This window comes from Ciconia boyciana, chromosome 18 (assembly GCF_034638445.1).
Source record: "Ciconia boyciana chromosome 18, ASM3463844v1, whole genome shotgun sequence".
NCBI lineage: Eukaryota > Metazoa > Chordata > Aves > Ciconiiformes > Ciconiidae > Ciconia > Ciconia boyciana.
The window spans coordinates 9,199,931-9,227,019 of NC_132951.1; the positions used below are offsets into that span (position 1 = coordinate 9,199,931).

General features: G+C 51.8%; 1 protein-coding gene across 2 annotated transcripts in view; it reads left to right on the plus strand.

The window, feature by feature from the left end:
- The window catches only part of ASTN2 (astrotactin 2), a 365,413-nt gene that overhangs the window by 164,046 nt on the left and 174,278 nt on the right, over positions 1-27,089 (plus strand). The window lies entirely within an intron of this gene.

The following is a 27,089-nucleotide window of genomic DNA, read 5'->3' on the forward strand; positions in this document are numbered from 1 at the left end:
TGCCTGGTTTGCAAGGGCTTAACTGTAAAATACAAGGGTTTAACTGTTTAATTCCTAAGGTATTTAGTGTGTGTTCCCCTTTCCCCCATTAAATTAAGATTGAGCATGTAATCGTTGGGTGCCAGGGAGAAGACTCCGTGATCCCTCCCTCCGTTCCTTCTCACTGCCTTCTGCCATTGACTCAAGACACAATTTCCTCACCTGCAAATTCTTCTCTGTTTTGCAAATAATATTCCTGGGCACGAGCAGGATTCTTGTATCTCCCAGCCCCTTCTGCTTTGTATTTTCCCCGAGCAATGGGATGGTGCATTTCCATCCTTCTGTCCCATCATCATGAGTCTTGGCAGGGCTATGCTTGGAGCGAGTGCCTACAAAACCTATGGCAGAGCCAGGACTGACATCCAAGAGGTCCTGACTTCCAAGTGTGTTTTTGTTGCTAATTAGTGCTTGTTCCCTCTCCTGCAAAAAGAGACTGATGGTACATATCTGTCACAATTTGGCTCTCTTAGGAGTGTTGTTTTTCTTGTCTGCAGAAGACTACTGCTTTTCATTTGAGAAGGTGAAGGGTCGCCTTGTTGTACGTTAACATTTTCTAAGCCAAAATGCCAGGAGAACATTATTTCTTTCTTGCCTCCTCACATCTTTGTTAAAAGTACCTTAGTGAAAGTAGAGGCTAGGAAGCTTGCTTTCCGCTCCAGTGCAGTAATTGTCTCCGGGCACTGATCCTCGTGGAAGAGTCTCTGTCAGGATGGATGAATGCCAGGCAGGAGGAGGGGAGTTTCTGGCATGGAGGCTGTTGCCTGCTCCCCTCGTAAATGGAACCCGAACTGAGAATTCCAGGTATAAATATTGGAGTGACCCAGGTAGAATAAGGGAGGCGAGTTCACGGTGCTTGTATCTTACATACAGGAGATGTTAAATTATTAAAACTTTAATAAACGTAATAATAAATATTTGATGTTGAATTATGGAAGGTTTCACAGATACAGTGAAAACCGAAAAGAGATCTATTATTTCTGCATTAGAACTTAAACACTTCTCAAACGGGGATCAGGCTGCAAGCTCAGGGTCCCAAGCACCCTGGGGTGGGTGGAAACCAAAGTGATACAGACTGAGCGGAGCGTGATGGTGCGGAGGAGCTAGTGCTGGGGCTGTTCAGGTCCACTGCAGTCGGTAAGCAGGGACGTTGCTGTGTTTGGTGCTCATGGGCATTGTGTTGGCCTGTCTCCAAGAACCTCCTCTGAGGTTCTTGGGTGCTTTCATGCAATGAGAAAGGTACTTCTAGAGCTGTTTATCTTGCAACCTCTTTGCTTTGTCCCTCTGGACGGAGACAAGTGTCGGTAGCTTCCCAAGGGAGCAGTAATGCAGCAGTTTTGGTGGTTCGGATGTCCAGATGATGACCCCTAATGTCAGACCTACCATCGGAGGTGAACACGTGCTGTCCATTGTGTAGGTGCTCAAACACAGCCACCCCTCTGCATGGGGGGGACCTGTTCCCCAGGCGGTGGGACCATGGTAACATTGCTGTCCCTCTGTGCTGCCAGCTCCTGCAGGTGGTCCTGCAGCGCTTGGGCTCTAACACAGTCACGTCCTCATGCCAAGGGGCAGATCCAAGGCTGTATTACACCAGCTGCAACACAACCGCGTCTCTGCACCTGGAGTGCCCCGCTTGCTGTCCTGTAACGCTGTGATGGTAGCTCAGTCCTGTATTTCTTGTCTTTAATAATGAGCGTGCTGCATTCCTCCAGACCTTTCATTAGCCTGACACCTTTTGGCTCTGAGGTCACTTGTCTTGAAGAGTTTAATGGAGGGAAATTGCAGAAAGCCTGGTTTGGAGAAAACAAGTGATGAAGTCTTTACAACTCAGAGGGTTAAAGGTTCAAGCGTGGTCTTGTGTTTTTATGAAGATGCTTGAGACTGCGGAAGGGATGGGAGGGCTCTGCCTTTCAGCAGCTCTCCGGAGAAATGCTGACTCCCTGCTGCTTCTCCAGAGGGATGCTGTTCTCCATGTGTTTCACCGCTGAGCAGCGCAACAAGCTGTACGCAGTGCTTTGGTGGATGGGAACGAAGGGCCCAAGCCTCCTCCCGCTGCTGCAGCCAAGTCAGTAGAGAAACTTCTTATAGACAGGAGCCAAAGGCCTGCGTGCAAACATCCCACTGGGGATGCTTCCACGTGTGCTGGGGCATGAGTGGGGACAGGACTTTGCATGCAGAACTCGGTGGTGGAGGTTTTAGGACCGTGCATCATAAATTAGGCACAAGGGTGCTTAGAGTTAATGAAACTTAGATGTATAATTTATCAGTAACCATACTGAGCATCCCCTCCTCAACCCCAAAATCTGTTTCTCCTCACTATGATCACGTCGGTTACATGTTTGGGATCGTGGCAGCCACGCTAGCAGTGACAGCTTTGTTCACATGAGGTTGGCCAGCAGTGCTGCGGGGCTCTCCCCACGCTGGGAAGCCTCCAGCTTCGGCCGGAGGCTGTGTCCTGGGCTGGGCAGGCTGCCCCAGCTGCGCATCCCCTGCCAGGACAAGAAATACCTCCCCGTCCCACCTTGTCTCGCTTGTTTTCAAGACCTCTCTTTGTTTCCCTCTCCCCATTGCTCCCATCCCTCTCTCTTATCTGTATTTCTCTCATAACCTGGTGGTAAACACAGTAGTCCATATTTAAAAAAAAAAAAAAAAATTACTATCAGGTGTTTAATCCTTCTGCTGGCTTTTCCTGGACACTTTGCCATCTCTTTTTGGCCCTTTAGGAGGTACCGCTCGTCCCGTGGGACCAGGAATTGCTATAATTGTGGCAGCATACGCTGCTCTGCCCCGTTGGCAGCTCATGGGGAGGACCCGCACCCACAGCCCCCAAGTCCCACCGCCATCAGCACTGAGCATCCCTGTGGGGGATAATAAAAGCATCCCCATGGGGGTTAATAAAAGCATCCCTTGGGGCGCAGCCGGCTGTGGGGAACCAAGAGGGGAGATAACCCGGGGGGCAGAACGCGGCACTGGCAAACGCCTGGTGGTCCTGGTTCAGCGTGCCACCCGCTCTGCAGAGAAGTTGATAATTTCTGGTGAGCGGCTATAAATCAGAGGCGCGAGCCTTAGCTGCCACCTGACATGACATATAGCTCTATCGTTATGGCAACCACAGAAACAAATAAAAGTCTTGCCTTCACTTGACAAGCCTTTGAGATGTCCTGATGGAGAGACAAGTGTTCAGCGGCAGAATGAATTCTCTTGAACTCGCTGTCGATTCATCTTCGTTTTGCTCCCAAGCGAGCCCCTTTGCTCTCTGAATTCTTTGCTAAAGTACAATCAACTGGATTTTTTATTTTTCTTCTTTTATTTGTTTGTTATTTTATTTTCAGTTCTCTCAGCAGCAGAGAGCTCTGCTCCCCAGCTCTGCGCCCACATGTGTCCCGTCTCATGTCGAGGACAGGAGCTGGGCTTCTGCTCCCTGCCTGTGGCTTTCCCTGGCTCAGCCCTGCCATGCCCTTGCGACACCACTGCTGCCCCAGGCTTACAGGGGTTTTGCAGTGATTTTCTGCAGGGGTTTTGCAGTGATTTGGGCACTCGTGATTTTGCAAGTCAGCGCCAAGCGCTGCGGTGTGAGGCTCCCTGGCAGCAGAGGAGGATGAAAAGTGAAGTGGATGAGAAAGGCAAAGGGAATCTGGGCCAGTATAGGGGAAACAGCTTTGCCGTGGCCACGCTGTCGCAGCAGCAGCAGAGCTCATCTGCCCCATGCCTTAGCCTTGTGCCTTATCTGCAGGAGCACAGGAAAATGGGTGCTGCTGCAGGCGAGCACCACTGAGGCTCAGGAGGTGGGCTGGGCCGGTCCCCGTGGGCAGCATGCCACCAGGGTATGGGCAGGAGCAGGCAGAGGGCACCTTGCCAGCTCTTCCTGCCATTCGGTGCAGGAGATGCCATGGGAACTTGGTCTGGTTTTTCCCCCTTTTCTGTCTCCTGGAACAGAGCGGGCTGTGATTTCTGGATGCTCGATGCTGGAGGGACCCTCAGCCAGGAGGTCAGGGGAGAGGGGAAATCTCATTTTTGGGCTGTTCCTCAGCGGAGACCTGGGGAGCTGCCTGCAGAGGCTCTGGCTCCGTTGGTGCCAATAAAGCGGCCGTGAGCAGCTAGCAGCAGGTGCCCATGACCAATGCATGGCTTCAGATGATGGAGCAAATCGATCACTGCATCACCAGGCACAACTTACTCATTTCGGGAAAGAGGGCAATTTGTTACCATGCACAACACAGAGACACCGTCATCCCTGCAGATAACGTCCTCGACGCTCTGGCCTGGGCCTCTTATCACCCCAAAACACCGCTGTCTTGCAAAAGCGGTGGAGAAGCAGCTCGCGGTGCTTAACGCAGGGATAAAGTCAGCCTTTGACCTCATCCTCTGGAGGGAAAGGACAGATGCTTTACACAGAGGCAGCCACCAGTCCCTGCCCTGCATCTGTCAACTTAGCATCATCCTGGCTGCTTACCGGGATTCTCCCTGCTCCCTGCCTCCCGCTTTAATTTATGAGAGCAGGTTAGACGAGTCAGGTACGTCTCACTTGGCTACGGGGGTGACTAAATGGAGATCTAACCTTGCAGCAGCCACCAAAGGGTGTGAGCAGCAAAATGAGAGGAATTATGGGAGTGGTGAGATGGGGAAATAGGGGCAGAGAGGAAAGGGGGGGGGGAATAAACCCAAACTCCAGCTGAAATCACCCAGGGAGTATGTAGGGTAGGTCAGAATTGAAACGTGGGTCACCCAGCACCTCTGGGAGGGTGCAGAGACCTCACTGCCCTCAGCATGTCTCCTCCTGATCCATCACCAGCTGTGGGTGATCTTTCATGCCCAGAAGCAGAGGGACATTTCAGCTCTCCCTCTTCAGGAGCTTTTAATAATTCCTGCTACAGTAATGCTGAGTTTCATTCTCCGTGCTCCCGTCCTTTGTGCGATGCTGCTGCATTTTTGAGGTCTTTATGCTGGGCCGTAAAACTGCACAGAAAATAACCAAACCTCTTAGGGGTAGTGGATGAAAATTTGGACCTGGCTCATAGGCAAATCCATCTCAGGGAGCACCAGCAACAGCCAGAAGTTTGGCAGCTGAGCGATTGCTGTTCCCCTTGTCCATGGAGCCGCAGAGCCCACGAGGGAAAAACAACCCAAGGAGCGAACAGATTTTGTTTATGTATTTATTGAGACAATTAAAAAAACTCTGCCAAAGATGCAAATGCTGTCTCACACCCAGAATGATTCCTTTTAATGCATCTGGGATTTCCCATCCCAGAGTAGGGTTTGGCATTGGGCTCTGCAGCCGCCCCTTACACCAGCTCTGCTGCCGTAGCTGTCTGTCCGTCCATCCAGCCGCCTGGAGCAGGATCCGTGGTGGAGCAGGATCCTGCCGGTGCTGAGACAAGCAGCGAGTCCAGAGGGTTTGGAGGAGGAGGCAGGGGCTCTGAAACACTGTGCTGATGTGCGTGCTTAGCAGAAGGGGAGATGCAATGCAATCAGACCTTGGGTTTCTTCTATGAGAGGAGTTCTCCCATCCCTGTTTGATGGTGTTATTTGTTTTTATGTCCCTGCCTTTGCTTTCTGTTCAACATCGTCTGAAGCGTGCTTTGTAGTTGCCTGTTCAAAGTGCAGCCCTGTGACCTCTCTGTTTATACAGCCTGTCTGTACTATTTTTCCTGAATTACGTTTTTTCCCCCCCCATCTGAGTTTTATTACCTTTGCCTTTGTGTGCATCTTCCACCTGTGAATGGGACTGGAAGGTTTGCAGGTGGGAAAGGGACCAGACAGTTCATCCCCTGGCCCCGACAGGGCTGGCTGTGTGGCAGCGTGGTGCTGGGACAGTGGGGACCTGGGCCAGGCTTCAGACAGGGAACCCCTGCTCTCCTCCTCCTCTTCCTCCTGTGCTGGGGAGGGAGCTGCGGTGCTTTTGGAAAGGGTCAGGTCACTGGGGATGGACAGCGGTGCCAGGCCAGCGCTGCGGGCCCAGTTTGTAGTGCAGGTACTTGAGCTCCAACAAGTGCAGGGTATTTGGGGTCAGCTCTGCCCTCTCCCATTTCAGAGCAAGCTGACCCATCTCGCCTTCACCTGGTGCCAGCCCAGAGTGCGTGGCTGCCCAGCTGGCGGGCTGGGGCTTGGAGCTGCACTCACGGGTCGCTGGGGACAGGAGAGGGACGATGGAGGAACGAGGATGGTGGCAGCAGCAGGAGGGACAGGATTTCCTGGGTGCCTGGGGAAGGCTGCTCTGAGTCCCTGCCCTCTCACCCAGGGCTGTCCTCAGCAATTTTGTCCTTAAGGCCCCGAGAAGCTTCAGGGCTAGGTGAGACGATGGCCCCGGTCCCATCTGGATGTGCAGCTCCTTCAGCGTAGCTGTGTCAGTGGGAGGTACGGTCCTGGGTGGGGCAGTGACATTGGGAATGGGTTACTACCTTTTCTTCAGCTATTTCCTAATGCAACTTAGTAGAAAGAGCTGGCACCATCCACCAGGCAGTTCTGCTGAGATTTCAGTTGCCTTAAACTTGCCTGACGTGGACCGTGTCTGCTCCTCCTTTCTCGTTTTTATCTCCCATAACTGCCATTGGATCACTTCATCCAGAGGACAAAAGTACTAAAATTCAGCTGAGCCGAAACATGCCTGGGAGCACGCCAGGGACCTGCGACAGGCTCTGCAGCCGGCGTGGGGAGGAGAAATCATCTCGGCAGAGATGACGGGAATGGAGTTGGACACGAACAGGGAAGCTTTGTCCTCCTGCTTTAAGGGCACCGCGAGAAGACACTCCCTTGCAGGCTTGCAAAGGACTCTCGGAGAAGATGGACCCCTAGGTTTATTTTTATGGGGGCTTTTTAACTGCTGGAGGGAAGGGGGGATGCACATGTTGCTGCAGAGGAACGTCGTTCTCGCTGTGGAGGGACGAGGGAAGGCAGCTCTGTGCCAACCAGACAAAACTGAGGGGGAAAGCTCCCGTTCAGCTTTCACCCTAGGGCAGGCAGCGACCGTGCAGGCACCGCGGCTGCCAAACCCGGCAGCGTGGGCAGCCGGGGCCAGGCACGGGGGCAGCCGCAGCCGCAGCTGGCGAACCAGGACGGCCACGCTCTCTGAAGACGAATGAAGTTAATTAGTTTCGGCTCCTGCTTCTGAGCAGCCAGGGCTGGAGTGGTGTTTCCATCGGCTCTGGTGGACTCGGTATGGTGCCCCGCTGCCACGGCTGCTGCCCCTGAGGGATTTGCTCTGCTCTGGGATGTCACCCCGGCTCTCAGGGTGATTTATTAGGGCAAAATGCCCTCTATTCCTCCCGCCGGCCTCGGAGCAGCCGAGGGAGCCATCGGTGCAGCACTTTCCAGACAGCTCGGAGTAATTTTGCTCGTGCCGTGCTGGTCCTTCTCATTCCACACAGTTTTCAGATGCAGGAGAGATGCTCTGCAGGCTCTCCCTGACCCCCTGACCTCCAGGCAAAGGAGCAAAAGCCGCTCAAAATGACGTTAGAAGCACCAAAAAGCTCAGCGCATGGTTTAGAGACAGCATCAGTGTTGCGTGGAGTAGGGGACAGTGCACCCTGTCTGGCGTTGCCCATCGGCTCAGAAAACCTTTCCGTGCTTTGCTGCAGCTGGCTGACAGGACCGCAGCCAGACCGGACCACGCGTCAGCTGCAAACCGTCTGCCCTTTGCCTCCGCTCTGCCCAGCTGCCTCCTCGTTGCCCCTTTGAGTCTGTTGATTTGCCGCTCACTCAGCTTCTCCTTTTCTGATTTAGATGTTTATAAGTACCTGTCAGGTTTTTCTCCAGTCTCCTCAAATCTGGCTGCTGGCCACAGAGTGAAAAGCAAAAGCTTTCTCGATTTTTTCCTTCTGCTACATGTTTAAAGCCAGGAGGCCTGGTGAGCGGTGGTGCTTTCCTGGGCACTACACTGGAGTGCATTAAGCGGAATATTTTTTGGAGGGACTAACTCAAAGAGCAGTGCAAAGCTAGAGGGGTTTGGAAGGAGGACTGGGGAGGGAGCAGGGAAAAAAAAAATCAAGAATATTAGGTGAAGCCTTGCAAAAAAATAATCCTATCTTGGGAATTGTCCTGCTTTCACTGCGTCATGGTTTAACCCCAGCCGGCAACTCAGCCCCCCAGCCACTCGCTCACTCCCCCCCGGTGGGATGGGGGAGAGAATTGGAAGCGTAAAAGTGAGAAAACTTGTGGGCTGAGATAAAGACAGTTTAATAGGTAAAGCACAACAGGGAATTCCTTCACTGCTTCCCATGGGCAGGCAGGTGTTCAGCCATCTCCAGGACAGCAGGGCTCCAGCACGGGTAACGGTGACTTGGGAAGACAAACGCCATCACTCTGAATGTCCCCCCCTTCCTTCTTCTCCCCCAGCTTTCTATGCTGAGCATGACGCCATACGGTGTGGGATGTCCCTTTGGGCAGTTGGGGTCAGCTGTCCCAGCCGTGTCCCCTCCCAGCTCCTTGTGCCCCCCCCAGCCCCCTCGCTGGTGGGGTGGGGTGAGGAGCAGAAAAGGCCTTGACTCTGTGTCAGCACTGCTCAGCAGGGACGAAAACATCCCTGGGTGATCAACACTGTTTCCAGCACAAATCCAAAACAGCCCCATTACCAGCTACTATGAAGACAATTAACTCTACCCCAGCCAGAACCAGCACACGCTGCCTGAAGAATTACTGTGCCATAACCAGTGCAGCTCTAGACATGTCCTGTGGGGTTTTTTTCTATATAATGAGGTGCTATTGGCTGCAACCAAGTGCCTTTTATCATAACGCAGAGGGGTGCAGTTAGGGACCCGCTGCCCTGCCATGCCGCAGGCTGCGCCGTGTTCAGGGCTGGGCTCCGGCAGGGCTGAGCAGTGCTGGTGGTGGCCGGAGCGGAGGCAGGGAAGGCAGCGCTGGGAGGGAGGGATGGGGATGAGCGTGTCGATGGACCACAAGGTCTGTACATAATTTATCTAGCGCTTGTTTCTCCTCCACCAGAGGAAACGAAAGCAGCTAGTATTGAGCAGGCTTTGGAGGGGAAGCACATGGCAGGGTGAAGAGCCTCCAGTTGCATCTAGGGCACGTTCAGGTCTGTTGGCATTGTGGCTGGATGGGTTTTGGGGGAGAACGTATTCATGCCTCCTGCAAACAGGAGGTCCGGGCGTTGCACGTGGGGGTTTGGCCCAGGCATCACATAGCTGGGTCGCTTGGTGCAAACCAATGTTGTTTTGCCTTATATGTAAGGCAAAACTGGCTCAGGCTGGGGTGGTGTTCCCCGACACTGCTCACCCTCCTGGCTGGTGGCTCTGCCGTGGGCCGTCGCCCTGTCACTGCCTCGCCACGTCCACCCCAGCCCTGCCCCTGCCCTGCTGCGGGGCTCTATCCCAGCAGCAGCTCGTCGGGAGCCGCGCTGAACCCAGCAGCACACAATTAAACACCAGCTAATACTTCCCTGCTACTGCAGAGGGCTTAAAATGACATAAATGAAGAAGCTGAGAATTAAGGCAGGATACTGTGTAAATATGCACTGAGCTTTTGCAGTGAGAAGTCTCTTTGTTCAGTTCAGTCCACATTTCCCTTTTTTTTTTTAATCAGTGCATATCGAACACAGATGGGCCAGAGCTGGAGATGTTGGCTCTGAAATGTGGTTCCTCTGGAGCTGGACACAGCTTGGGGTTAATGATAAAGTTGTGGGTGGCTCAATAAAGGGCTCCTTGACCCATAGAGTCCAAGGGGTGAATACACTGCTTATAACCATCCATACCAGAGATTATCTATATGTGTAACAGGTCCCTGACGTGTTAGGGCTCTTCTGCCGAAGTAAATGCTGTGGAGCTATTCTGCTCTGCCTCCCCAGGAGGTTGCCCTGAAAACCCTACGGGAAGGGATGGAGTTAACCCACCACAAGGCTCTTGATCTCAGCCCCCCTTTTACTCCATATGTGCCCATGCTGACAGCCCGTAATCTGCCATTAACCCTTTATTAACTCAAAGCCTGCCCTTATTTTGAAGCATGACCTTTAAGCTCAGTAGCACCAAGGCTGTTTTCCCAGCTGGCAGTGTCTGCAGAGGCTGAGTGACATCTGGGCAGGCAGGCTGGGCAGCGCTGCCTCTTGCCTGCAAGCGTTCATAGCGGCTGCTGACCCAGCTCGCAGCCCGGCTGTGCCCGAGGTCCCCGTGTAGGGGCTTGGTAGGTGTTGAGTGGTGGTACCTGGTTTCCTTCTCTTGTTCCATGGCAATGCCTTCCTTCGTGGGTTTCTGCTCGCCTCCTGCCCACAGCCAGTCTTCGTGGTGGCATTTTACCTATAAGGTGGTAGTTCGCTTCTGTTTGGGTCCAAAGGACATTGACTGTTGTCTTACTGACAGCAAAAATGCACCCTCTTAGACCTGCTCCAAGCAACTGGGATGGGCACCACTGCAAGGCAAGACTGTTTATTATGGATGGACTATTCCAGGATAACTCTCTCCTTAGTTCTTGCCCTTTCTGAACAGGTGGCTCACGTTCCCTGTTCCTGCAGGGAGCTGTTGATGGCTCCGGTTATCATCCTGCATCTCCCCATGGGAAAGGAGACCTGGGGGAGGCAGAGTGTGGTGCTTGGCTTATTTGAGCCAAGAAGCCAGCACTAAGTGTGTTATGAGACCTGGCTTCTTCTCTCCCTTATAGGAGTTTCTCGAGGACTTAAGGTAGGAGCAGATCATCCCTACCTGGTGTGACCGTAGGCAAACCCGAGCCCACCCTTCCCACCCTCCTGCCTGGGCGGTGGGTGCTAGGTTGAGGTGGAGGAGCCCTCCTGGGTTTGTGTTAGTTTGGCGTGGTGCCAGACCAGTGGGGTGACATAGTAGTTTGGGGGCTGAAAGCCATAACTGGTGCCCAAATATAGCTGATACATGATCTTGATAGAGGAGGAGGAGAGTCAAGAATGGCTGCCATTGACCTGAAGGGCTTTTCATAGCATCTCGTTTGCAGCTCAGGGAGAGTTACAGACTCCACCTTTCCTGATAAAATTGGGATATGCTGCATCACAGGCAATTAATTATAAACAGAAACTTCCTCTTTTACTGAAGCCTGGTTTATTAAAAAAAAAAAAAAAAGGAGCTTTTAGCCTGAAAAACTTCATTGCAGTAAAAATAGTGCCTGGCTTGCTTACAAAGCACAAGTGGGCAGCAGATGGGCTTGGAAGCAGCAGGGATGACAGGTCGGGGGACACTGCTGGTATTTGGGGAGCAGCCGCGCTCATCTGCTGCCTGGCTCCATGGTGGAAAAGAAACCACAATAATTCTTACTGTTCCCTTGCCCAGCCCTGAGAGGGGCCAAGAAATGGGTGGGATTCAGTGAAAATCTGGCGAGTGGGAAAAGCCCCCGTTGTTGTGTGCCTTTTGGATTTATCAGCTGGGGCTTTCCAGGGATTTAAGGGAGCAGAAAAGATTTCCTGCTAAACATCTGGCTCCCTGGTACTGTGGCAGCCTGCTCGGAGAGCACCGTGTGTGCTCAGGTTGCAGGCAGAGGTGGGGAGGTGGCAGCAGCTTTGCTGTCCCTTTGCTGTGGCGATGGTAGTCCTGATCCCACCACCACTTCCAGCGCTGTTGGTGGTTGTTCCTGCGGAGGCCATTGTCCTCCGCCTGTCCCTCGGTGTCATTCCAGCTGTGCACCTGTGGGTGACAGGGCATGCAGAGAGTTGGAAGCATCCCCATAGATGCCCCAACCCCCCTTTCTCTGCGGCATCCGGTCAGGCAGACAGAGGGTGTTCCCAGAATAGCCCAAACTAGTCTCATTTTGGGGGAGGCTGTGCAAAGCCCGGCTGGAGGAGCTGCAGGAGGTAGCTGGAGTAAAGTCGGTGAGCTCTGGCCTCTCCGCAGCAGCTGTGACACTCTGACATACGTCGGCACATTACCTGCTATAATCGGGGCTTTCTGAGCTTTGCAAGGTTCATGTGGTCTCTCCTGGCTTTCCCGGTGGGAGCGGGGCTGGGGGAGATTCAGGCTGGGAAGGCTCGAGCAGTTTAAAGGGAGCTGAGCTGGTTTGCAGGGCCAGCATGGCGTCCCTGCATGCAGCATTGATCCTGCTGGTCTCCGGCAGGCGCTTCCTCGAGAAATAAAACCCAGCACCAAGTGCTGGGTGACCTATTTAGGAAATCCACATCTCTGCTCTGACTTGGTGCCACAGAGTCCCGGCAAAGTCAGTCCCACGTCATCTGCTGCAGCTCCGAGGCTGCCAGAAGCTGCTGCGGTCCCTCCTGCCGCCACGTGTCACCACAGCCATGCAGCGTGCCGGTGTCTGCTCCACGCGTCTCGCAGCGAGGGGTTTTCCCCTGCAGTGGTAGAAATGCTCCTGCTCTGGGAAGGGCTGCTTCTTCTTGCAGGAGATGATGCGGTGGCAGAAGGCAGCGGAGGACATGCTCGTGCAGGGGGGCTGTGCTACTGTAACAGCTTCCACGGCTCAAGTGGAACATTTTCTGTGTGTTCATCCTTGCTTTTTGGGCTGAAGCAGGGATACGTGTGGCATCTTTTAATTGCACGTATGTGCATGCAATCTTTCACTCAGCGCAGTGCGGCTCCCTGCCTGCCCAGGGGAGATGGCCTTAATGGGACAGCTGGGACATCGGTCACAGACCCATAGGCTTCCTGGGTGGCCGCTGCCTCTCTCTGTCTCGGTTTCCCTGTTATAAAATCAGGACTTTTTCTGGTAGGATTACCTCTGGCTTGGCCAAGACGCTGTTCGCAGGGAGCTGGCTTTGGCATTGGGGACTGCACTGGGCATGGCTCCCCAAGATCTGCTCTTGCTCTCAGCTGGGCAATGGGAGCGTGGGTGGGAAGAGTCATCAAGTCCTGTGACTTTGACATGGGCAGACTTTGCTGCCAAACTCCTCCATCCTCTGATGAGAGCACTAGTGCAAATAGGATCAATCCCCAAATGGCCTGAGAAATGGTACTGAAAGCTCCCTGTCTCATCTTCCAGCATAACTCAAAGGCTGCTTTTGTATGGTCTCTTAGCCGCCTCGCAGTTCCATGTGAATCCTTATCCACAGTCACTTTGCTAATAATTTCCCCGCATCACTCTATCGAGTTATCTGTTGAAGTCCAGACAGATCAGGTATTTCCCTTTCCTCAAAAAAAACCCAAAACAAATTCTCTTATCACAGAAAGATAAGGGGTGAATCTGATACAATTCAGAGTCAACAGGTAGACACAGAGAGAGGGGACAGGGACCAGCGTGTCTGGCAGGAGCTGACACCCTGCCGCCGCCTGTGAAAACACAGCCTGGTGCGGCTGTTGTGCATCGATGCCTCTTGATGAGGTTGATCCCTGTGGGGATGTGCCAACTCTCCCACCGGGCCCGTGAGCTGTGCAAGGCCCCGTTGGCCCACTCAAGAGCTTCCTGAGCTTCAACCGGCTTCAAGCCTTCCTTGGCTCAGCCCATCCCAAAGGTCTCTGGTTCCCTCCGTGTCCCCTCCCAGCGCAGAGCCCCCTCTGCCCTCCCCGGAGCCACTCGCGAAGGAGGGGTTCCTGCCTTCTCCTGGTGACAGAATCAATACCAAAGGCCTCCATTAATATTCTAGGAATGGCAGAGAAGATTGACTGCCTCATTAGCAGGCATCGTGTGAAACTCTGACAATAATTAACAACTCAACGGTCTTATTTGCTGGCCTATCACAGAAGTATTCAATCAAAAATGTAATTTGCTCGACGCTCCCATTTACCATAAAGAGAATATTCCTTCAAAGTTTTAAATAGACTAATTAAGAGGGAAGAAATACAGGGAAAAAAATTATTAACAGTATAGTTTTAATGGGAAATTACTGGAGCGTATTAATAATGCAATAACCATTTTTAACAGCTGTCTGTCAGTTTGTGGGCCGGGGTAATTAAATTAGTCACTAAAGGGTTAGTCAAATTAGGTGTTGGAGAGCAGAGCTGGGGCTAACAAAGGCACGTCAGGCTTAACGCTCTGGCACACGAAGGAGGATGAGATGCTGAAGGAGGATGAGATGCTGACGTTCATGGCAGGAGCCCTCCGAGGTCCCCAGGGACCATGTGGGGGGAGCCCCTGGTCACCCCAGGCACTGGCGTCTCGCATCTCCTCTCCTCGGTTTAGATGAACCCGTTGTGCCAGGTGATGCAGGAGTGGGGCAGAGCTACGCGTTAGCAAAGGCTGGGCTGTCTCCGGGAAAATAATAAGAAAGAGTCTTATCTGAGCACGAGCATGGCCCAGGGTGGCCTCCGTGACGTCTGCTTCAGCCTGATGCTGCTCAGGTTTTTAATCTCTTTCCGAGAGCCAGAAGGCAGCTGTGCAGGGGCTTTTTGGCAGTTGCTTTCAAGGCTTTTATATTCTGCAGGTTTCAGGCTCACGTTCCCCCTTCTTCCACACCTTCGCCCCTTTTGAAATGAATCGCAGTTAATTTTGGATGTTGTCGAGCCTGAAAACACATCATTCTTGCCGCCAGCCTATTAAAAAATATATTTACAGCTCCATAAAGCAAAGTGAGCTGTCAAGGTAGCGTCCTGCTGGCTCCCGTGTGTTCAGGGCAGAGAGTAAGGATTTGGAGAGGTACTTGCTTGCGTGATCGCAGTGAAGATTTTAAGCCCAATGGAGAGGTTTCTGGCTGAGAAAATAATTGTGTCCAGCCCATGGAGTTGTTCATGGGAAGCACGGTGCCTGGGGGACCTGGGGTGCTTGGATTCCTGGCAAGGGGATGCTGCTGCGATTCGCTTTCCTTCTCTGCTCTGTAAATCAGGATGGGGATGCTGGCCTCTGGCTTTGAGTGGGAGAGGATTACTCCTTCCAGTGTGGTTTTTTGAGATTTGAGACATTTTCTCTATTTTATATTGATGAAGTAGGATCTTTTCTATAGTACGTTCATGTGGAAAAACAAACCGACACAAAGCAGTAACAAAAACATAGCGAAAACCCCTCTCCCAATGAGAGGTACCAAACAGCGTGGGGTTGGGGTGTTTGGAGGGCATAGAGGTCTCTGAAACCATGGCCTAAATCACGCAGAGCAAGGACATAATTTTCCATATATCGGCTAAATGTCTGGGCTTTTCTGGGCAATTTTCTTCCTCTGATTTTACAGAGAAGCGCTCTCGAGATTTGAAAGTGATAGAGGTGATGGCAAAGCCTGTGCGTTCCTGTGACAAGTTTCAATTTTCATGAATCAGCGGGGGTTTTTTTGCGTAATTCTTTCTCCCGTCACCCCCATTTAAAATTTAACTACAGAGACAACCCTACCTGCCTGAAGTGCTTGGGACTTTCTGCTCATCTTTTTATATTGTTAAGATAGATGTAAAGCTAGCAGTTGCTTTAACTGGGTGATCTGGGGGGAAAATGTGCCCCGCATGGCATGCGGAGGTCAAATAAACACCCAGTGGAAGCATCTCTGGTTCAGCTGTTGACTCTTCAGACTGCTTTCAAGAGGAGAATCCTGGGAGAAGGGAAATGATAAAACCCATCAAACCCACCAAAACACCTCAATATCCCAACAACTGCAAAAAAAAATGTTCCTGCCCATATTGCAGCAGGGTGAGAGGCCGGGCTGGGCACTCAGGCGAAGGCAGGCCCTCCTCTTTCTCACATGTTGGGGAATTACAAGCCATATAGATTATTTTAATGGCTGTATTACTTCCAACTGTGCCTCCACCATCTGTTCTTCCCCAATTACGGATGCAAAAACCCAGCATGTTTCTCCATTCCGGCAGTAGAGAATGAAATATAAGCACTGTAAAAGGGTGTATATTCTTTCAACAATGTAGTTGGCACCTGCAATATTTTGCTCACAGTTCCGACCCACGTCGGTCGGGATGCTCCTCCTGGTCCCTCCGCACTGCTCCTGGCCCATGCCCGGATCCGCGGTGGCAGAGGGAATCGTTGATAAAAGGAAGAGGCTGGTGTGCTACGTGGTTTGTCCAAGCCGTGCGGGGCAGCTGAATTATTAACACTGACCAAGTGTCTAAGTGCTACAAAACTTGACAAGAACCTCTTACCTCCGGCTCAGCGATAAACAGGATTGAGGCACGGTGGGAGGGAGGGAATTAAGTCAGGACATCAAAGACTGGATTCCATCGAGTAAATCATGCCATTGCTTCAGTAAAAGAGCTCCTAAATGTTTTATTAGGGATTTTCAACAACTACCAAAATTAAGATGGAAGGGATGAATTATTAAAAAATAGATTAACTAAACTAGCCTCTGAATTAAACATGAAAGGTACCTATCGGGAGCGGCATGGCCACTGTGTGCTGCAGGCATCCGAGTCCTTCAGCCGGGCACAGCAGAGGTGGCCTGGAGAGGGGGAGCGGCGGTGCCGGGGGGATGGGGAGCCGCAAGCTGCTCCGCCGGGTTGGGGTTGCATTGCCAGGGCACAGAGAGGCTGGCTGCAGGGTCGGGAAAACAGAGCGCCGGGTGCTGCGTAAGCATCGAAGGAAGTTTCTGCCTCAGAGAGATGCAGGCTAGATACACAAGGTGGAAAAAAAATAATGGTAAATAGCTCAGGTACCAAAAGGTGACTTGCCTGAAGTACTCGAGCCAGGAACTGAACTTTATTTTGCTATGTGCTAGTCTGGTGTTGTCAACACAAAACCATCTGTGGCAGGAGAGGGACTGAGCCTGCATACAGCTCGGGGGTAGTGGTTCGCTTTGGGGACCTCGTGGACCTGCTCCACTGGATTTGATGCCCATGGGAGGGTAAGGAGGGTTTGCAGGGGCCAGAGAGCCCCAGGGGTGGGTGGGTGGGTGAGGAGTGCTCTCGTGGCCCCTCCTGCCAGCGCAGCTGGGAGGATGGGGATGCAATTTGGGTGGTGCCAACAGCTGGGCACAGCTGTCTGTCCATGCCTTTGGACAGGGGGTCTGTCCATGCCTTTGCTTAGTCCAGGCACGCTGTTCTGCCCCCAGCTTGCTGTGTGCCCACGAGCAGGCAACTTCGGTGTCTTGTGCTACATTTCTCTCACCTGTCAAAGAGAGACAATATATTAATCACTTCCTAAAGTGGCCGTGTGATCTTAATTTGCTGTTTAAGTGCCCTTGCAATACGATCTGTCCTGACGTTACGCATGCCGGGCTACGGCAGCCTGTGAAGGTAAAGCACAGGCAAGAACGGGAGGTGAAGAGATGCTGTTGTCTCTGGTTTGTTTTGTTTCAGCCCCCAGGAGGGTGAGAGCATCATCTCCAGGTGCTAAGCACAAAATGTGGTGGAATTTCTATTTGTTTGGTGTCCCTCTCTTTTTTCTCCCCCAACACGTTCAAAGCTCTTACGTGCAAGTCTACAGCCAAACTCTGGCAAATGCCAGCGGTAGTAGAGCTGCTGGGAACCATTCACAGTGTCTACAGTAGCGCTGCTTTAAGGTGCGCTCTGATGGAACAAGTGGAGTCTTCATTCATAATAATAATAAAACACTGTTTTGCAGTTATAGGGTGCTTTTCATCTTCACAACTCAAAGGAGCATTAATTAACTGCGCGGCACAGTGGGAGGCAGGTAGCTGTTGCTGTCCCCGTTGTACAGATGAGCAGTCTGGAGCGTTGACACATCCTGCGTGTTGCCTGCGGTCGTGCGGTAATTCACCATCCAAGTCTGCAGCTGGTCCCAAAATTCCAGCTCCTGCTTGGGGCTTTATTCCTGGGAATGCTCTGAGCTTGTCTCTGGTGGCAGAGCAGGATTTTTGACGTCATCTTCATGTCTTTAAACCGAGTTTGGTTTTGGGTAGATAGAGGTGAATATTACTGAAGTCAAATTTGAGTCTTCTAATGTGAATTAGGCCAAATGCTGAAAGCAAATTCATTGCCCTCGGGCCAGCGATCGGGCAGCATTTCAGCTTTGTGGTGCTCCCTCCATCGAGAGAAAAACTTGGAGAAACAAGTTAAGCTCAGCCTTTGCTGTGATCCCCGCTTTCTACAGATATGTACGGAGAAGCCTGTTTAGGTGAAATGGTAAAAATACAACAACCAACTGTTTTCTTGGTCGTAAATCCCCAGGTTTGCCTCTCCAGTGAGCTCTGCCTCCAAAAACCTTCTACTTGACTCTTTTTCCAAGGGTCACATTCGCAGAGGCTTGCTTCTGCTGCTGCTTGTTCACTGAAAAATCAGTGTTTTGGCCCTTGTGTATGTAATCAAAGAGGAGTCTCCGCCTGTATTTTGGGAGAGCATTTGTCTGAGAGGCTTTGGGTAACCCTCATCTCTCCTCGCACATGGCATCGGGTCGGCATCGCTCTCTGTGCAGCTGCAGTGTGAAACGGGTCAGGCTGAGGAGTCTTCCTGGGAAGAGGAGCGGGGTGCACGCTGCCGCGGGGTCGGGGTGGGATCAGCCCTCCCTCGCCCTCCGCCTCCTCCGAGAGCCCACGCAATGCTCACAGCTCCCCCTTCTACCCAGAGGCACCGGCTGCTGCCGGCTCTGATGGATTCTCCTGGCATCCATCAGAAGGTCTTCACCCGTCGCTCCCTGCCCTGGCAGAGGGGGTTTGCGGGGTCCGTGGTGGGAGCCTGGCCTCCACACATCTCTGCATGTCTGCCTCTGGTGCCTTTCAGAGGAAGCATATTGTATTCTGGACATCCTCCTCATCCCTGTGGGGCAGACCTTGGATTAGCATGGAAGCCTTTCCATTTAGTCTCCTTAATTAAGATAGACACTAAAATAAAGGTGGCAAGTGGAATGTGATGGGCAGGAGAAGGAGGGTGGTCCTGCAGTGTGCAAGTGCTCTTGTCTTCTACCCCCCCACCTCCTTTTCTTCTGTCATCAATCTCCTGTTGCTAAATGTGCAGCCGGAGAGCAGGTTCCCAGGCAAATTTCCCCCGATAGGTTTTGACAGAGCTGATCAGGCAGGAGTGGTAACAACCATGTCCCACACTGCTGTGAATTGCGGTTCAAACTGAATATCCTTCACCGTGACACTGGCAACTGAAACGCACCTGATGGCTGAGATCTGGCTGGCCCAAGGGAGGGACGCTCCCACCCCATGGGCACCTGCCTGCAGCTCCATCATTGCCCGCGGGCGCAGGCCCCTGATGCATCCCTTGCAACCTCTGCCATAGTGCAGCTCTAAACGCCTTTGATGTGGGACACTTGGTGCCAATAATTGAGCTCAGGGAAGAATCTGCCAGGAGGTGTAGCCTCTTCTGCCTTTAATAAATGCATATATTCTTTATGTTCCGCTTAATAATGCAGTAGCACAAAGGTTTACAGATAAAGGGAGGATGTCTGTTCTGGGATGCCTGGTATCAGAGCGATGCCGGAGGAGCTCCAAGTTAAACTTCAAAATCAGCGTGTGTTTGTGTGTAAGCACGGTGCTGCCGTTGGTTTAATACCATCATCTGTTCTTTAGAGGTGCTTCAGGTCATGGGTTATTGTTGAGAGGGGGTAGGCTTGTGAATAAAAAAATAACCCAACAAAATAAGGAGGTAGATCTTCCAAAGTGATGTCTCCTTTGCACACCTGAGTCTGGGACCAGTGAGCAGCCCTGGGAGTCTGCTCAGCCCTCTGCATTTCTACCCGTACGTACCATTAATAGCCCTGCTCAGCAGATCTAAACCAGGGTAGCTACGTTGTCAAGAGGCTAAAAGATGGGACAACATGGCAAGGACAGTGAATCCTGTTATGGGCACTGGGATTTTGGCATTTTACAGGTTTGTGTCTCACAGTGGTTCTGTGGTGTCTAAGCCAGCGCAAAGTGCAAGGAGTTTTTCCCATAACCGAGGCTTTCTGTCTCTCCCAAATGGTGTTTTAGCTATCTAATGCTACGGGTGAGCTCGAGACCTTCCCCTTCCTCAGGAAGGCCAATAACAGGCTCTTCCTTCTCTCCTTGGCATCTATTACAAGTAGTCCCAAGGGCCGTAGGCTGGGACTGATTTGACTGCACTTAGGATTAGCTCAGATCAGCCCTAGATCTGTATCTAAGCTAGTCCCCGAGGCTGCCTTTTCTAGTCAGTGGAGATCTAGTCCATGGAGCTCAGGGCACCGATCAGCTCTTGCTGCAATCCTTGACCTCCTTAGGGTAGGGGCATCATCCCCAAAATGAGCTGATCTCCCCCGGTGAGTTCGGAGGAGCCCAGAGTGACCAGTCCTATGTGTGTCTTGGGTTACCTTGGGATGGGTGAGCTGGATCCATCCTCGGTGTCTCTCAGGGAGGGTTGGTCTGGCTGCTTCTGGACCAGCAGCAGTCAGGTCTCAGCCCTGCACAGCTTGTGTGCCCGCTCGGGGGAAATGCCATTGGCACCAGCAGATGCTCAGTTGCAGGAATGCAATCCCCTGTAGTCGTTTCTTGGGATTTGGGTCCAGGGCCTTCTGGTTTAAGCACCCCAGACCCAGTCCCACAGCATAGTCCCCAAGCCTCGGTGGAGCTGGCACGGTTCCTGCCTCCCAGCGCAGAGCTCCCAAGTGAAACGTCCTTACAGATGTGCACCCTGCTTCAGCCTCTCTGCCTTTAACCCTCTCTCTTCCTCAGGTAAATGATGATGTTCCCTGTTCTACTTTCAACTCCCCACTCAATTCATCTTGTTTATTGACCCAAGCAGAAAGTCAATGTTTTCTTCATCTGCCATTTGCTTCGATGGCAGCCAATTTGGTTCAGCAGGAACAAAAATGGATGCAACAGAGTTCAGTGCCAGATTTTTCTCCTTTTTTTTTTTTTTTTTTAAATGCTGATTATCCTTTTTTCTGAACACACCTGGCCCTGGACAGAGCTCGGCGGCCTTCGCTATATGATATGGCTGTAGGCAAGGCTAAAAATATACAGCAATTACCCCACGAGTCGGCGAGCCGGGAGGAAGCCTGCAGGTCAGCTCATTACAGCAGGCATTGCTGCAGCCAGGGCTGCCTGCTCCCTCCCAGTGGGTGCCGTTTGTTTGTGAAACGTTGGCCTCTGGGCCTTTCATGTGCATTTGAAGGTCTGTCTCTGTCTCAAAAGTCTGAAGGTGACGCTTTGCAGCCGTCGCCTGGATCAGAGGTTTTCAGGCACCGCGCCGTGGGCTCCTGGGGGCTGTGGTTTGCGATGGGGGTGTGCAAGGGGATGGGGAAAGGCTTGCTTGCCTCTCCGCCGGGGTATTCGTAAGACTGCAAATCAGGAAAGGTTCATTGAAGTGCATTGAAGAGAGCTGCCCTGCGCATAGGTCTAAATACAGCTTCTGCCCCAAGGAGTTTGCAAGTTGGGGACAGCGTGTGGCTGCTTTGAGGCCTGTCCAGGCAGCGCTCGCTGACGTGGTGGTGAGAAGGGTATGGGACGTGGCATCTTTGCAGGGGAGATACAAGACAAACCCTCCTGGCAGCATGGGTGCAGTTTTAAAACATAGCCAAGGTGATCTCGTGGGTTGTGGCCACCACACAGGGTGGTCCTTGTCCTCCCTTAGCTACTGATGCCCATCACTTCCCCCATGTCAGTGGTGGCAACTCTCTGATCCTGGACTGAGCTTGTTCAGGGATTTAAACTGGCAGAAAACCCCTCTCTTTCCTTGTGGTAGGAACGTATTTGGTCTCAAGTGCCCACATCTCCAGGCAGGTGTGAGATGGGTCCCTACCAAAGGTGGCAGCAGATCAGGGTGCTCCTCACCTCTGGAGACCATACCCACGGAGGTTGTGTCCTTGGAAGGGCTCTGTAACCGGTGGCTTACCAAGGAGGGTGCTGCCCTTGTGACAAACCCGGCCGTACTCCGAGGAGCTACTAATGGATGCTGGGCACCTTGGAAAACACAGTCTGCATTGGGTGCCTAGATAAGAGCCAAGTCCTTTTGAAAAATCTGCCCATATGGACGGAAAATCCCTATGCAAATCTCTCCCCAGGTATAAAATTAATTGGATTCCAACTTCAAAGACTACTTCTGGAAACGAGCTGTAAATAATCTAGTTGTGCCTCAGTTCCTCTGTCTGCGGACATTCACCTGGCTTTTTAAAAGCCAGTGAGCGTTGCTGATAGAAGGTGCTATATATAGCAGCAAAGCTATGCATATATGTATACGTATGCATAAATGCATCCCTAGTAACTGACCCAGGTGTGTGGTGTTTTCTAAAATACAGCTCACAGGTTTGGTTCTCCAAAAAGCTCTAGTTTTGCTTCTCATGGGCTCTTACCCCTCTCTCCGTGCAGGTGTACACACCCCACACCGTGGGACGCTTGCTCGCCCGGTGCCGTGGCTGGGAAGCAGCACGCCCAGGTCTGCAGGGAGCAGGCGGGGTGGACGGGGTCCGGTGATCCCTGGGATGTGGAGGGGTTGGTGAAGGTCACCCCGCTGAGTGGCTTTCGGGGGGGTTCAGCTGGACGGAGCTTTATTGCAGAGCCTAGTGTTGCGGAGCTGCGTGGGGATGCTGAGCTGCTGCAGCGTTATGGGGCTCGCTTCTCCACGGGCCGTCCTGCCTGCATAAAGTGTCTCATTGGGGCAGGGATCGCTTCTCAGCGAGCGTCTCATCGGGGCAGGGATCTCCACTCCGAACACTTATCCCTGCCCATGTGGAGATGGCTGATCCCCGGCACCCGGTTTCCCAGGGGCTTGATGCTGTCTGTTCCCGGCAGATCGATAGGAGCATCTGTGAAAAATCAGGGCATGGATGTCTGATCCTGCAGCCCTGGCTGTTTCCTATTTATCTAATCTAATTCTATTGGCATTTCTAAAATGCTTATCGCCACCGCATCTAAGCACTTTATACGTTTCTTGAGAAAAAAAATCCCAATTGCTGTGTAAATGAGAGTGGTTGAGTCTGGGATGCGGCTGGTCCCAGTGCCTGGGCGCAGGCAAACAACGGGCTAAAGGGTAACCCCCTCCCTCTCCCAGTTTCCCTGCAAAGTCCAACTTTCCCTGGTGACCCTCATGAATTGCTACAAAGTCAGATCCAGAAGAGCCCATTAGAACGGAAGACTTGCCCAAAATACCCTCGAAGGCTATAAAAGGGAAGGAAAACCCCAGTGACTCATTTGTGCCTAAGCAGACACTGAAGTCTGAGACCCACGCTGGGATTTTCAAGCTTGCCATTGCAAAATGCTCGTGATGACCGAAGGTAGATACAGCCCCCCATGCCATACCCCGTACCAGGCCCATCCCCAGCACCCATGGAGCACTGTAGGACATCTCTGCCTCCGTGGGGCTGGGGCACAGGAGCAGGGGACAGAGCCAGCATGTGGGCTGGGGTCCTTCCAGCTCCTCTCTGCCTTTCCGTCCCCTCCAAGTTCCCACCAGCAAGCAAATTCCTAATTTCTAGGCAGGGAAAGCACGGTGGAGAGATGGGAACTGCTGCAGCCAAGCTCTCTTTTGGGCTAGAATATATGTCTGTTTTAAATGGGAAAATCCTTTAGCTCATCCCTTTGGGATGACGAACAAGCAGTGACCTGAAATCTTGGTTTGCTGATGGCTGATTATTTTGAAGGGCAAAGACAAGGGGAAGGTGGCTGGATGCTCAGTTCCTCTCCAGCATCTGATCGGGTCCGTGTTGGGAGTCAATACGGGTGAGGTAGTGAGGAGGTGCCCGGAGCTCATCACGGCAGTGAGATTAATGGCATTTTTTGCCATGCCACATAGAGTCTATGCGAATCTATGTTTTATTTGAACCAGCCCAGGCAGGGCTGCAATCGCTGCTGGTACTGGGGTGGCCTGACCCATCTCATGATGTTTTCAGCCTTTAATAATTTAGGATGAGAGATCCCAGGCCTTCTGTCTAGGCTTTTGCTCGATTGCTGTTTTTTTAAGATTTCTTCTTCTCCCCCAGGCAAAACTGTTGCAGAGGATTAAGGCAGATGTTTTGTGGAGGGTCTCTCTTTTACAGGCGAAGAACCACCTTAATTTGGCCAGCTTAGAAGCGCTTTTGAAAAACTTGAATCGCTGCACACAGCATGAAGTCTTGTTTGATTTTAGCAGCAAGAGTCAGCAGCAATCCTCTGTGCCCAAGCACGGCCGAGCATCCCTGCTCTGCAATGCTGGTTCAGGGCATGAGAGAGTTTGGGTCTAGCGGCGAAGGGGAACTGGGGGAATGGGGGAGAGGAATGGGCTATACTGGGACAAGAGGGGAGGACGGTGAGCAGGCAGGTAGGAGCCTGCTGGGGTGATTTTGCCCCAGGGAGAGCTCTGCCCACCAAAGGCTGAGCGATGCTGCGTCCTGCAACTGCTGCTGAAAAATGTCCTCTCTCCCAGACTAAACGCCTTCCCCTTCCTCTCTGCCCAGAATAAAACCCCGACTAGGCTCCCCTTCAGCAAACGTTATCAAGTTTGCAAAACTCCAAAGCCGGGAGGTGCCAGGGTCAGTTTGCTGTGCAGCCTTCAGGCAGCACCTCTGTGCATATGCATTATGAAACCATTTTTAATGGCATGATCATATCCTAGTTTTTCACCTTTGCCTCGCTCAGCACAGCCAATGAACCTGCATTGGGAATGATCTGCATTAATGTGGAGCTGTAAAAGCTTCAACCAAAGTCAATGAGAGCTGTGCTTTGAGCAGGGGAAGTGTCATTTAATGCTAAGCACTCTGAAAAATCAAGTCTAAATGTCTCAAATTTGGTGCATGTAATGTAGTGGATGTTTCTTACATTACCGTTCCTGGGCCTTAGCTCCCTGTCTGTAAAATGGGGATGGTAACAGGGAGATTGGGAACTTAATCACTTTATTCATTGTGAAATACTGCTGCTTTTTGGTGTTGAGCAAAGGATAAGCAACCCATGAGGAGCTGAGTAATTGTGCATGCAGAACAGCACCTGAATAGAGTACAATAAAGTAGGAGCTATACGTCCTCCAACGAAGATAGAACAAGATACTGGGAAGCTGCAGATGAAGTTGTTTGTAGGACGCTGAGAAGCCTGACGATGTTCATAGGTACCTGGGGGTGAGTTTTGGGATGCCTAAATGTCGAGCTCTGCACTGTTTCAGGCACCCAAAGACACCTGGCTACAGCTCAGCACCATCACCTTTTGCATTTGGGGAGAAGTAGGTCCTTCAGATAACCCTCCTGTATGTGGTTTTGCAATCAACACCTTCATCAAAGTGCATAATTACCAGAGATTGAATTAAGGTTGCCTTAGCAACCTTAGATCTCACATTTTCTGAAGTTTTGAGTATGTGACATTGCAACCTTTATAATTTCCTTTATCATACCTTTTCTGCGTGCGCAGACTTGTGCGTACCTGCGTTGCATGGCAGTGGCTCCCGTTCGCGGGATGCCCGATGGACCTCGATGTCTCTGCGTTGCCGAGCAGGTGCTCTGCAGGATCTCTTCACCGGCAGAGACCCCACCATCCAGGCAGAGATAGCCTGGACGTGGCATCCCCCATGGAGGGCTTTGCTCCCTGTAAATGTAACTGTGGGGTACCGCGCTTGGCAGCTGCTCTGGATTTGGGTGGCAGGGCTGCGGGAAGGGCTGGGTTGCATCCAAGCAGTTGGTTGCGGGAGCAAGACGGGGATGATAGCAGAGCCCATGCCGCTTCCCTGCCGAGCTCCCGAAGAAGAGTGATCCCCATGGAGGATCTGGCGCTGGGCTGGTCTCTCTTGTCCTCCTGGGTCCCTGTCCTTGGTCACAGCATGCGGTTCTGGGGTCAGAACCGGGGGTTTAATCAACGTCAAACCAGCTTTCTCCCCCCACCGCCACCCGTCTCTTCTCCTCCTACAGCATGGTGTGTTTCGCTCCATCCCTCCGGATAAGCCCACAGGACTCCTGGCCGGCCACCTGCGCAGTGCAGGGGTCAGCGTTTCACTGGGAGGGGTGTTAGAAGTATTTTTGGATCCCTCCTTTCAGGGCAGCCTGCAGAAGGTCTTGCCAGCAGCATCAGCAAGGTCTGCTCGGCTCAGAGCAGCTCCGTCATGGCAAGCCACGAGACCCCCCTGTGGTCTCTTGCTTCCCCTTCTGCACAGATTTTTCCTTCCCTGTTATCACCGTGTTAGCTCTGGTGAAAAATATCCCTCCAGTTGTTTTTTATTTCTAACTTGAAGCCAGAAATGTATTTACAAGTTCACTATTTTGAAAATAATATTTTGAGAGGATGGGATGGAAGGAATTGCTGGGCAAACTGAGCTAGTAAAAATATTAATTAGCATAGAGAAATCATTTAATAATTTTCATTTATGTATTTTTAATTATGCATTGCTGCCTTTACTGATAACCCCTGCGCAAATAGTGTGATCCATTTTGCTAGATAAACATATTACTTTGTGAGTTAATTAGTGCTCAATTACTATCAATTAATATGTACTACTACTACTGATTCCATGTTGAACAAGAAGATTCCACTACTATTAACTGTTTAAATTATTAATATTTGGAGCTGCCTAGAACCCCTTGCCAAAAGGCGTTTATTGGTAATTGCAGTGGTGTGAGGGGCCAGGTGGCTTCCACTGAGCCTGGAGCTTTCTGTTCCTGGTGGTCTAAATGCTATGTTTTTTTATTATTTAATGTCTTAAGATGTTGAAACTGTGCTTTTCCTGTGCTTCTGGTTTCCTACCGTTTTTTGGACTTTTAGAATTCATCTTATAAAGTTTTTCTTTGCAGCTGAAGTTTGGAGGAGCAGCGTAGGGAAGGGGATGGGTCGGGCTCGTCTCATAACTTTGCGTGCTTCATAGGTAAATAACTTAATAACTAAAGTTAATAAAACTGAATTAGGTATGTCTGGCTCTGGCTGGTGATGTAGGTAACAGAGGGAAACAGACTCCTTTGAAGCTGAAAACAGCTGGGATGTTAGGAGCAGCTGTGGTAATAGCAGCAGGGAGCTGGGGCTCTGCATTTGCATGGAAGGGGGAAAGGAGTTTAGTCAGTGCTGGACACCTTTGAAATGGGGACAGTCACATCCCCACCTTGAAGAATTAGCTCCTGATGAAGCTAACGAGGGGCGTGTGGAAAATGCGCAGGAGCGGGGACATTTGCCCAGTGCAACGTGGCAGGGCTGAGCCCCTGCGACCTGCCAGGACGTGGCTGTTGGGGCTCCAAAAAGATATAAATCAGGAGGATAAAGCCTGGGACCTCGAAAATGACTGGGAAAGCTGTATCTTAAATAAATGCAGAACGGGGTGGTGGGGATATAGGGCAACGCCCATCCCTTTTGCCGTGCCGTGCCGGGGTGGTCGGGGTGAGACACGATGCTCGGCAGTGCTGTTTCTCCTCCCAGCTGGCGTCCTCAGGTGCTTAGCATGGGTTTTCTGTCCCACCGATGGCACTTGCTGTGCTCCAAGCCCCTG